This window comes from Phalacrocorax carbo, chromosome Z, assembly GCF_963921805.1.
Source record: "Phalacrocorax carbo chromosome Z, bPhaCar2.1, whole genome shotgun sequence".
In the NCBI taxonomy this organism is placed as follows: Eukaryota; Metazoa; Chordata; class Aves; order Suliformes; family Phalacrocoracidae; genus Phalacrocorax; species Phalacrocorax carbo.
The window spans coordinates 79,337,066-79,349,706 of NC_087548.1; the positions used below are offsets into that span (position 1 = coordinate 79,337,066).

At 37.0% G+C, this 12,641-nt stretch overlaps 1 protein-coding gene across 3 annotated transcripts in view; it reads right to left on the reverse strand.

The window, feature by feature from the left end:
• EDIL3 (EGF like repeats and discoidin domains 3) overlaps window positions 1-12,641 on the reverse strand; it is a 259,990-nt gene that overhangs the window by 152,236 nt on the left and 95,113 nt on the right. The window lies entirely within an intron of this gene.

Consider the following 12,641-nt stretch of genomic DNA (forward strand, 5'->3'; position numbering starts at 1 on the left):
CCTTTCTGGGAAGAGCACAGTCTAGACAAGATGGCCCAGACCCTGTCCAGACGACTCTTGAAGATGTCCAACGTGGCCGAGTCAACCCCTTCCCTCGGGAGATTATTCCAATGGTGACTGTCCTCACTGTGAAGAATTTCCCTCTTGTGTCCAACTGGAATCTCCCCAAGAGCAACTTGTGTCCATTCCCCCTCGTCCTCTCCATGGGACTCCGTGTGAAAAGGGAGTCTCCATCTTCTTTGTAGCTACCCCTTAAGTACTGGTACATGGGGATGAGATCCCCTCTGAGCCTCCTTTTCTCAAGGCTGAACAAACCCAGCTCTCCCAGCCTATCCTCGTATGGCAGCTTCCCAGTCCTTTGGTCATCGTGGTGGCCCTTCTCTGGACCCCTTCCAGCCTGTCCACATCCTTTTTGTATACAGTTTAATTTTCTATAGAAGTTTGATCAACTTCAGTAATGTTTCATCTTAGTGGAGAGCTAAGTTAAAAATGAGTGAAGATCTTAGCTTACATTTATAACATTACACTCTTAACCTTTCCTTCTAATTTAGCTAGTAGGATAGGCCCAATGCTGTAATAGCGATGCTCAACAGAAGAGTTTCAGTTAACTCCTCTGCAAATTCACTGCCGGAGATAGATGTTGCTGTTCTTAAGGTAAAGCCTTCTAAAAAATCAGCTGCAGGACCCAGTTATCTGGTTAGCTAATGAAGACTGTAGTCTAATGACACAGCTGAGCCAGCTGCTGGTCAGCAGTTAATAAGAGGCACAGCCCACATCTTCATCCCATCTCTCCATCCTCCACCCCTTCGATTCCCTTCAGTTTCTTCCCAACTTTGTGCTGGCAGTAATGATTTAACGATCCTGAAATTAAATAGTTACGGAGCAAAAATGGCAGTCTTGGGGTTTGGTTTGGTGTTTTTCTGGTAGGATTTGGGGGGGGCGGACAGAGGAGGTGGCAGGGAGGGGGCAGTTGCCCATTCGACTCTCCAATCTAGCTGTTTATTGTCTGAGGAAAGCAACAAAAATCCATATCTTCATACAAGAACCTTTCCCTTTTGGCAATAGATAACCATTAAATTGCCTTAAGTTACCATCAGAAAGCACCTTTGACTGTAGACTATCTATTACCTGTACATTCAAAAGAAAGAAACAGACATATTCACAGTAAACCTGTATTTTAAAGGTACATCAGTGACCTAGTTCTTTCTCTCCTTGCAGTCACTATGTTTTATATACACATGCATCATAAAAATGGTCTTTTCACAGTCTTGCAAAGTTTTCAATGACAGAAAAAGCAGCAATCAAGTGTTTCTCACTTGGATACTCTAAAAGCACCTAGGAGTCTGAGAGGACTCTCCATAAATGTGATGCAGAGACCCTCTTAGGATACTAAACACAGGTACCCGTACTTTTATTTTTTCTCTTTTAAGAAGTGTCTTCTACCTGTTGAAATGGAAGCTGCTTCTGTTTGATTTCTTGCAAACAATGTTCCATACAGCCATGGCAGACATTGATCGACCCCGACAGCTTCAGAGCTTGCACTTGGCATGCATAAAGGTTTCAAACATTTTCTCAAAGATCAGTGCTATGCTTGGTAAATTGAATTCTTTGCCTTCAATATCACTCTATATATTATGTTGGGAAAAATTAGGAAAGGAGCAGGAAGATCTTTCCTTTTTTTAGTGAAACTTTGTCAGACACATCAGACACCTTGTCAACAGACACCGACTGCTTTTGGGACATACTATACACCTTGGTTAATTCACTACAATATTTTATATGCAACTGTATGTGACAATTAACGCTGGACACATCAGTTATTTCTAACTGCAGAGTAGCAAGCTGTCCTTTTGGGGGCTGTCAAATCCAATCAATATAAAATAATGAATTACTGAAGCAGCAGCCAACTATCTTGTCTCTAACTAAAGTTTCCTGAGGTAAATAGATGAATTTTATTCATATAGCTTGGTGTTCAAATAAACACTTAACAAGGCTACATTACAAGAACAGTACATTATGCGACGCATAATCTAAAATGACCTAAGCAGGGTATTTAACAGGTTAACCCTTCCCTTTTGTAACTCCTTATTTAGTGTGGAGATGTGTAATTTGAAACTAGATCAATCCACTTTGGGCTGTATATATGTAAAGATCACATCGAGATTTAAGATTTAAGTTTTATTCTTTAGTTACTGAATTTAAGTTAAATGTGTTTGTAACAGTAGAGGACTTCAAGATAATGAATGAAAGAAAGAAAGGAAAACACCACCCTATTGTTTCTAAATTGAACTACTCAGATACATCATTAGTTCAATTCCACAAAAAAAGAAACTGAGTATTTAAATTTTAAGAACAACAAAATCAGAAGTAAATAAACAAACTACAAACTAAGTCAGTCAAGGATGTAATTTCTCAAGGTATCACTGGCAGAGAGGATGACTACACAAACAGAACAGAACTTGGAAGTTGATTAGAAGTTCCATTATTAAATTTTACAAATGCCCCAAATCTGTACTAGCTGCAAGCTCAACTTGTGCTTGAGCAATAAATAATTAAAAGTACTAGTGATTGTGCTTTAGAACTGGTTAAACATAATTGTCCAATTATGCAAAGAATATTCATTCTGGTAACAGTTTTTTTCAGACTTCTGTTTGAATAACATTCTTAAAATTAATTTTTGGGCTGAAAACCAGCACTAGTAGTTCAAAACTGGATTCTGTTATTACACTGATAGATATGCACTTAGGTACATATCCAATCAAAATATGATAGCTGAATCTCAGCTGAAATAAATCACTCAGATGCCAAGACAGCTATGCCAATAATGTTACTTTTCTGTTTATTTAATTAGTTTTGACTATTTGATTGCTGGTTTAGCCTTTCAGGAACGGACTATATAAATTTCTCATCTGAATTAGACTAGAGTTAGTTAAAACTGCTTTTGTAAAACACAAAAGACCTAGTTCTACCTCTCAGTATTGTATTTCTTAACCCTAGATAGAAATTAAAGATGCATATTAAAAATAGACTTGAAAATGCAGTTATGAACTTGTTTGTGTTTCATGAACACTTTTTTAAAAATCAGAGTAACTGAATCTCTTGTTATATGTGCCAGGACTTCTTTTACTCCCTATAGCTTGAAAAACCATGTTTAAAAGAACAGCCTTCAACAAGCTATTGCATACTCAAAGAATACAGTATTTTTGCTTTATCATACCAGCTCAGATGCAATGTCGGCACTCTGCTTTCCACTAGTTAAGTAAACATGCTAAATTACCACACTAAAAATTTCTGACACAATACCATTTATTTTCTTTTCATCAGCAGTGATTTAAATGTTTTTTAAATAAGCTATTTATACACTGAGTCATCTCCATAGTAATTATCTGTTATTTATTTTCTTTACTTATTTCAGAGGGGTGCAGAGGGAGTAAGATTGAATTGCCTTGCTCAACTGAGCTGGCACAAGCTGGTGACTCACTACATGGGTGGTGGATCACCATCAGCCTGGCTTTCTCCTTCTGAGGAGCAGAGCAGAAAGACTTGCAGAGAAGAGCTATGTCTTTGACAAAAAAGCCCCCAGAACAGTCAGAGACATCCACAAGTTGTGGCCTGATAACAGTACTGCACCAACTTAAACTGCAAACTACTCTACAGTTTTAAAACATTTTCAGGAAGATTTTCTTCCCATTTTAATGCACCATTGACAAAATATGACATGTGGCAGCACAAACGTTAGTTTTTACTTTCTTAGAGAAAATCTGATGGTCACTTTGGAAAACTTAATCATGTTTTTCTCAGAGGTGAGCAATACTGCATGATATGAGTAAGAAAAAAAATTGAACAAGACATTGGCAGATGTAGAAAGCACGTACCAGGATGCGTATCGTCGAACATATATTAGCGTAAGGGAGATAATGTAAGAAGGCATTGCTTGGGTAGTACCTGAATAACTATGCCAGACTTCTGGTTATTTCTGTTACAATGGTAGAAGCCTTGACAGGTCTGGGAAGAATCTGAACTTTGAAGCATAGGAAAGTTGAGGGAGGTAGATTCAGCGTAAGTGTGCTGTATTATATTATATATTATGACACATTACATGAGTTTTGTGTTAAGGTTTGTGTCAAATTTATATTAATGTGAAATATATTTGCCTTTAATGTTCAAATAAAATGTAAGACTCGTATATAAAATAAATTTAGATATACGACATTATCTCTATGGAAAAGCTTTGTACGAGCTCTACAACATGATCCAAACGAACCATTCTGAAAAGCTGAATCAAAGAGCAAATAAAATTTTGTCTGAATGCAATGTTAAAAATAAATATTATTCCCCTCAGCATCAAGTCTCAGGGTCTCAGAGGACCTGCACACTACCATGACTGACTCACTGACTGACTTCTGAAAAACTCAGCATCAGTCATTAAGAATATGATTTTAATGCTACAAATGTTTCATTGAAAATACGTGCCTAAGAAGCCTGTCTCTTCACCTGCTCTCCATTTGACAGACTTCGGTTCATTTTTCCACAAACTGGCTCAATCTTCTTTGGTTCTCAACATGGCCCTGTCGGCAGCATTGGCATGACTGATGAGGCAACCCATCATCAAGCAGAGAGCTGAAACAAGCTGTGTTTCCATGAATGTCCCCTTTGCACCCAGCCTTGCTGTCCCACGCTGTCAGGTTAAATGTGCTAAAGACACCTTGAAGCCATAGCTCACATGATTAACACTATCTCACCAACTCATAACAACTAACTCAACCAACTCAACTTGCTGCCACTGCAACAACTGATATAAATTGTCATCCTTAGCTACAAAGAGGAGGAGCAAACCCTAAAAAGCTCAGATTGTTTTCAAGATGTGTGAATGTGATGAATCTTAAAAATGCACCGTTTGTGTCAGTCAGTCAGATACATCTGTAAGTGTGAGTGAGGGTGGGTTTCTTCTGCTACTGTGTGTTAACTGTAATTGTAGTACTGGGACACTGGCATGTCCTTCACCATTCACAGGCCCTTGGGAACAGCAGTGCCTCCTTCTAGCCTCAGCTGGCTAAGTTGTGTTGCAGCTATTCTTGAAAAACAAAACAAAACAAGAAAACACCAGGCAACTCACTAGTCAATGTCGGCAATAACTCTTTATGAACTGATAAAACTCTGCTCAGATGACAGATGTTAAATGGAAAACAAAGTCATTAATTAAGAAACACTAGAAATGCCTGTGGCACTTAATAGAGGAAAACTATCACTCTGCATAGGTTTACATCCACTTAAGCACTTAAAGTGTATGAAAAACTTCCCCTTTCTTCTCTTTATTATTTTATTTAAGTAAGTAAATTTCTAACAAAAAAGTGGGTATCTGAGCAAAATTTCAGGTATTATTAAAATCTTCAATACTACTGTCTTAAATTGACAGTGTTGGAAATGCTGATAGAAGTGGTTAATTCGTTCTCACTAGTATTCTGTATTTTCTAAGCATCAGGGCCTGGTGCTGAATGAAAATGTGTTAAAATATGAAACAAAAGATTTAGTTAGGTGAAATTCTATATTTTGCAGAAGGCAAGATTACATAATGGTTTTGTGGTTAGTGCCTTCGTATTTGCAACTCTGTAGAACAAGGCAGTCAACGCAGTGTCCACTGAGCCTAGTATTTGGCAGGATATTCTGCTTAAGGAAAACAGCGTAAAAAGATCTGGGTTTAAAACAATTATTCAGTTCTTAGTCAATTGCAGCTTTTGCCAAGTTTTCAAGTGCTGCCAAAGGCACAACAGTACTTAAAGCTGCAATTCTGAAACCAGGAGTACTCTGTCATGGCTTGAAATATCACATAATTTTACATACACACACACACTCTGCCATATGCAGTTTTGAGAAGATATGTATGTTCCAAAAGAGCAATGAATGTAATCAGAAAATATCCTAGCACTTTATGTACACAACCAAGTGTACTCAAATAACTGACTAAGCAAATCTGCGTAGTCTTTACTTCTTTAAATTTCTAAGAACATTCTCCAGCATCCAAATGCATAACCTTAACATTAAATACTAAGAAAGCCTATAAAATATATTTATCGTTAAGTAGGCACCTGCTAGCATCTGTTACACTTCTGGACACAAAAACCTATCCAGGGTATCCCCATAGTTACACACAGAAAATTTCACCTTCCAAGCCAAACAGTTCCATATTTTCATATTTCAGTCACTTGCCTTAAACTATTTCACTTGGTTGTTTTGTGGGAAATTTGTGTTCTAAGGGAAATTTGACCTCCTATTCTTGTGTGAATGGAGAATTTTAAAATAACATCATATATCATACTGCAAAATAATAGTGGTGATGATAATTTTTATTTTATGGATGTTCTCCTTCTTGGGAAAAATACCCCACAACCCACAATAAAAACCCACATAGATGCTGACAGCATGTTTGAGTCTGGTTTTGGGCTTGCACAGGAGGCTGGATTAGTTCTCACTGCAGATGTGTGCCTAAGTACTTGATCCAGGCCAAGTCAAAGGTACCTGGGTGGCATGCCAGATATGCCATGTCTTTGTATTATGGGCTGAAAATGTGCTGTATCTCAATCTATAGATGACAGAGGCTGACTGAGAGGACAGTTTGATCTGCTTTTGAGAACAGTTTGCTCAAAGCTGGGAAACTTCTAACACCTGCTCTCTTTGTAAAGCTTTCTCAAAGGTACAAAAATTCAGACTGAAACAAACTGGGAGTGAGATATGTAAAGGCTCAACAGGGTCTAAGCATCACTAAATCATCCACCAGAAATAAGAAGGTACTACCATACTACTTAACAGTATCCAATATCCAACATCCACTAGAATGAGGAAAAAATCAAAAGACAATAAACAATGCTTAAAACAGGGCAGAAAACAGCAGTTAAGACAAATAATCCCCAACTTTACATGGTCCTGTAACACCAGATACCAACTTTAATGCATGAACTTTATGTGAAACTATTGTGCCATCCCTTACCCCAGACTAACCTCACTCAGACAGTTTGCTGCCAGCAAATTGCGTCCAGATTCAGCTGCTTCCCTCACTGAAATATGTCCTAGGAAGATGAATAAAATGCAGGAAAACCCAACAGCTTTCAAACCATAAAACTTGAGGACAAATATGTAACCTGCAATTTTCAGTGCTTTCCCAAATACTACATGTTTGTTGAGAAATTTTCTAATATGCCAGTTACAAAGATTGTATTGTCATCCTTTCTGGGGAATGAACTGTATAAATGAACAAACAGATACCAATTCTATCACCGTAGGTCTTTAGATTGCATCAAGATGAAAGGAAAGGTATTCAATAGTCACTGTTTCATAGAAAACACTCTACAACATATTAAACAAAACTGCATAGGAGCAGGGGCGTACCGTTCTCAGTTCAAATGCCTTGCTTGGTCCCTACAGAAGAATTAACTTTTTTTTAAAAAAAATCTAAGTCTATAGCACTCTTTTCAGCATGACTGAGGGCCAGCATTCTGCTTTACTGAGATAATTTCCATGCAACACAATCTTCATCACAGAAAATTTGAGCTGTAAATTGTATAACATGCCAAGAGGAGAATTCAAAGGAGCAGATGGCGGCTAAAATGAAGGATGTGGCATTAGAGGAGTCCCATGCAGGGAGACATATTGCTTTGGTGCACTATGTGTTTTCAATTGTTTTTTAGTAACTTCAGGAACAAGGAACAGGAAATACCCCACGATAAAGCTACACATCATGAAAATGGGTATAGGAAAGACAAGACTTGAGTCCTGGTGCAAGAAAGGCAAAGCATATATATTTAAATGAATAAAACAGTATTTTGATTGCCCAGGTAAGTGTTGGAGACTGGAACATACTGCTTAAGGAATGATTGACATATCAGTATTCACGTCTTTCTTTTCCGATTGGGTAGAAACAAAGGAAGATTCTATTACCTTTGTAGCTTATACTGCCGTTAAACTTAACTTCAGTACAATGGAATAAATACCTAAATATATTTTAAACCATTATTGCTGAAAATTGAAAAATGTATGTTGAAAAATATGTCTGATGTAGACTGTGGCAAAACAGTTTCAATAATGTCCAGCTTCAATAAAACACTGCCCTCATCCAGATCTCAAAGACTTTATTACCATATATCTACGCTAAAAACAGTGACAATCACTCAGAGAAAATATCAATTTACCTAAGGATATCTGCAGAGGCCATATTGAACCAGGACCTTTTCAAACCTAGCACATTGTTCTGCCCTAAAATATGAGTGATGAAGAAGCTTACTTTAAACCTTGGGTGGTTTGAACAGATTACCGTGCCCTGGACTGGTTTTACTGAGCATGTGAAGTTCTTTGCTGACAACTGTATTTTAACAAACAGAAATGCCGAGAGAGAGACATGCTTAAACATCACTGCAAAAACAGATGTTTTTCTCTCCTGCTGACACTAACATGGCTGTGCTATATTCAGTGAAACAAGGCAAGAGAGAACACAGTGATATATGGTAAAACAATACATCTGGCATGAGGTTCCTTTATTCTTCTCAAAAATTACAAATTGGCTACATTTTTCCCCTTAATTTGTCATCTATATACTATTCTTAATTTTTCAGAAAATAATTGAGTACTCAAGGCTTTTCCTCATGCACAAGTGAAGACAATTTACATTGATTTTTCCTTTATCTCAATGAAGAAAGCCACTAGAAGTCAAAGGTTTATCAGCCTCTCTGAATTCACCCCTATAAGAAGCATTTTCACAGCAGCCATCAGTCCAGTGTGCTCCCTCACCTTTCAATTTTCGTTGATGTAAGGGTCAGGCCTCGTTGTTTTTTTTTCTTTTTTGCTTGTTTGGGGTTTTTTGGGGGGGAGAGGTGTTAGATATTTTTTTCATCCTGAGTATATGGATTTTGTGAAACCTCTCTCACCCCTACTTTTCTGTATGTTTCTCAGAGCAGATTTATTCATTTCCATGTACCTTCCGTCAGAAGCAGAGTTCTCTGTTTTCAGAGGATGCTTAGCACCCTCTCTAGTGGCTGCATTTCAAAAGCAATCCCAACCAGCGCCTCCCGCCGTGAGAAATAAGAGCTGTTGGGCTCTGGCGAGCGGTGTTAAAAATCTGTCCTTTATTCCTTTTGATTTTCCCCCTTCCGTGCTGCAAACAGATGGCAAAACCTCTTGTCGTGTTACCCCCTTCCAAGTCATGTTTGATGGAGTCTAGAGCACTTGTACACACTCACATCTCCACTGCACGCTATTACAGCCCATCACAAAAACAAGGATTGCTATTCATATAATCTGTTCTTCTCAGCACTTGAGATGTTACAAATATTTTTATTTGGTCGGTTCAGGTCAGAGTAACATAAATCCATATTCTGATCCTTGCTTCTGGATGCAGTAATGCCTTGTGTTCTTTGTAAAAGAGCATATAGAAATGCAGTATACACAGAGAAAGCTGTGTGAACCACTGAGTACAAGACCCATAACCTTACCTCTTATCTGTTGATGTGGCACTTTTTTTTTGGCTGCCAAACTGCTCACCATTCTGGATTCCAGACACTGGGCTATGTGTAAGAATTTTATATTTTTCTTACAGGACCAGAGAGGTTGTGGAGTCTCCCTTCTTAGAGATATCCAAAAGCCATCTTGGCATGGTCCTGGTCATCCAGATCTAGATGGTCCTGCCTGAGCAGGGGGGTTGGACCAGAGGACCTCCAGAGGTCAACCCTGCTGTGATTCTGTGAATCATATTGTGTTTAAAGAACAATTAACAGAAGGGGGCTGTGCAATGGGAGAGAAACAAAATATATTTCTACAGTCGCTCAACTTTTTTTCTTCAAGTATTTGCCACCTTTCAATCTCTTTACATAACGATCTAAGATGCAGTTTTTGACATGTTGACTGTCATATTATCATTACTGAAATACATTACATTTAAAGGGCTAATTATGATGACAGTGATGGAAAAATCCCTACTGCTTCCTTAGTCTTCTTCTCTAATGTTCAAGGTAAATACATTTAAGATCTCTAAGTGTATGTTTCTGGAGAACTGGAAAAATGACAGGTGGATACTTACGTACTTAAGTTGGAGGAACTACTGTGAAAACCTTGACTGGAATGCGATTGATTTTCGTTACAGTTAAGTGCACTAAGGAAAAAGAAATTACTAGCTTGGCTTCTCTATCATTAATTGCTTTCTTCAGGACAGAACATGAAGAATAATCTTTTGGTTTAGGTTTCCCTCCCCACCCCACAATGGAAAAAATTAGTATATAATAAGCAGAAGTAAAAAACTTTATATTTGGGTCAACCTAAAACTTTCATGCTTGTAGTGAAATACTTTCTCTTAATTTCAAACCTTTTAAGAGACAAAATAAAAACCCAACAATTTTAAAACACTTGCAATATATTTTTTTTATTTCAAAATTAGACATCAATAAAGATTGTCTTATGAACATAAAAATGCAAGTCATTAATGTATTTCCATGAATATTTTCCTAAGTTTTCAGGTTAAACTTTTTCTGTTAGTTTTTAGGTCAAAGATATATGTATTAGTTTTTAAAGTAAAAGATACCTTCTGAATTTAACTCACATTCATGAATAATTTGCATGGCCCCAATGGCACTTTCCAGTTAATATTCATGCACAAAAAAGTTTACATTTAAAGATGGGCAATCTAAATGCCTATAATGCTAACAGATGCAGTTTTATTACATTTTCAATTGCTCAGCTTTATACAACATTATTAATGCTAACATGAAATAGTATCTAATACAAGTATCTAATAACAAAGTAAACTTGAAATAATTCCACTGACTTAACTAAAAGACAAAAATTAATCCCACAATATTTTGTCAAACAAAATTAATTTTTCCCCTCCAAAACCTTTTTTTTTTTTAACTAAGAATTTTATGATGACTTCACTGAACAGAAAATAATCCCCTTAAGGAAATTTGCTAGAATATTAAATTTTAAATTAAACCATGTATTTCAAATTCTATGTTAATTACTATGTAGAGCATTCTGCAAGAGCTTTCTACATCAAAGATTATTATGACCAAATACAAGGTATATTGAAGAAAGACATGAAAAAATCGTAGTCATGAAATATTCATCTGGTGAGCAAATTCTTCTACTTCATAAATATTCCATGTTTAACCCAGTGAATTTTAGCCATGACTCTGCATTAAAAGAACTAAATGACATACTATATATGTAAAAAAGTACAAACACATATATATACATACATGCCCTCCTACTGTAGGCTGATAGAGAAAAACGTCCAATTGCTATCTGCAGTCAATGACTAAAGTGAAACAGCCAATATTTGACCAAATTTCCTTCACTTATCTTCGTATTGATTCTTTGTACCACGCAAGAGTCTTTACATGAGATCCACTTTATAAATGTAAAAGTGACTGACTGAATTTATTTTCTCCTGGTGACCTGGAATAAATCAATCAAATACACATTTATATTATCTTCTACTGGCTGTGCTTCTTTTACTGTACTATCTTGCAGTTTGAGAAATTTTTTAAATGGCCCCTCACACCACTAAGGGACAATTCAGACCTATATAATGCAGATAGAAGCGCCAGTGAAATCACTGGAGTTTATTCTAGCTAGGACAAAATCCGAGCTTACAACTCCAGGATAATTAATTCCTCTCTAATTAGGTCAAGCTTTCCCAGCAGAGAGTGATCATGTAAATTTTGCTGCCATTTTGCCACGACAAATGCACACCTCAATAAGCGAGAAACTTAATAAGGTTCTAGCTGTTTTCCAAAACATATCATAGTGCAAAAATCTTCAGCCTTCACTCCACACGTGGCCTCACAAGTCTGGGGAAAGTCAGTAGTTACAGGTCTGTGGTTGACTGCTGTGCATCAAGGTGGTCTATCAGGTCACAGGAGAGAGCTTTTTTCCTTTTTTTCTTTATACTGGAAGAAGCTTCTGTGCTCCTCAGGGGAGAGGACAGCTAAATTTAACGAGCTTTCTCTTCCTTCAGATAGTCTTGTAACTGGTTTATCAGGAAATTTTAAAAGTGGCAGTCACTTTGGTGAATTGAGGGGCTTGGTAAAAACTAAGGAATGCCACATGTTGTTTTTTTCCTACTAATATTAAGGAGGAAAGAAGTTAGTGGTAAATTCTTATTATACATAAAATTTGAACCAGTAAACTGAAAACAAGCAAACCAAAATGTTTTCTGTCCATGTTTCCTCCCCCTCATCTTCTAAAAGTCCTTTTGCCTTTCTTAGTCATCTTGAAGCCTTTAAGGGGTACTTCTCTGTTTTCTGTATTGTTTATTCTGCACTGCATAGTGACAAGAGGGATGTGGGGTTTTTATTTTTATTAAATAGAAGTCCAAATTACTTTAAAAAAAAACAAACCCAGATGGATATCTTGCAAATCAATTAGATTTTTTTCCTGGAAAAACTGCGTCCTTGTTTTGGGTTTTTTCTGTATGCTGTGTACATCTTCAAGTATCATATTCCATGAATAAATGTCCCAAATTGTTTGGGTTACTGCTGTGGTTTGGGAATTTATTTCCAACCTACGATGTTAGTGACACTAATTCTTTAGGTTTTTTATATATCAAACTTCTTCCAGCTCTCCTATGCCAAACCAGAGAATGAATAACATTCTTGTAAGCC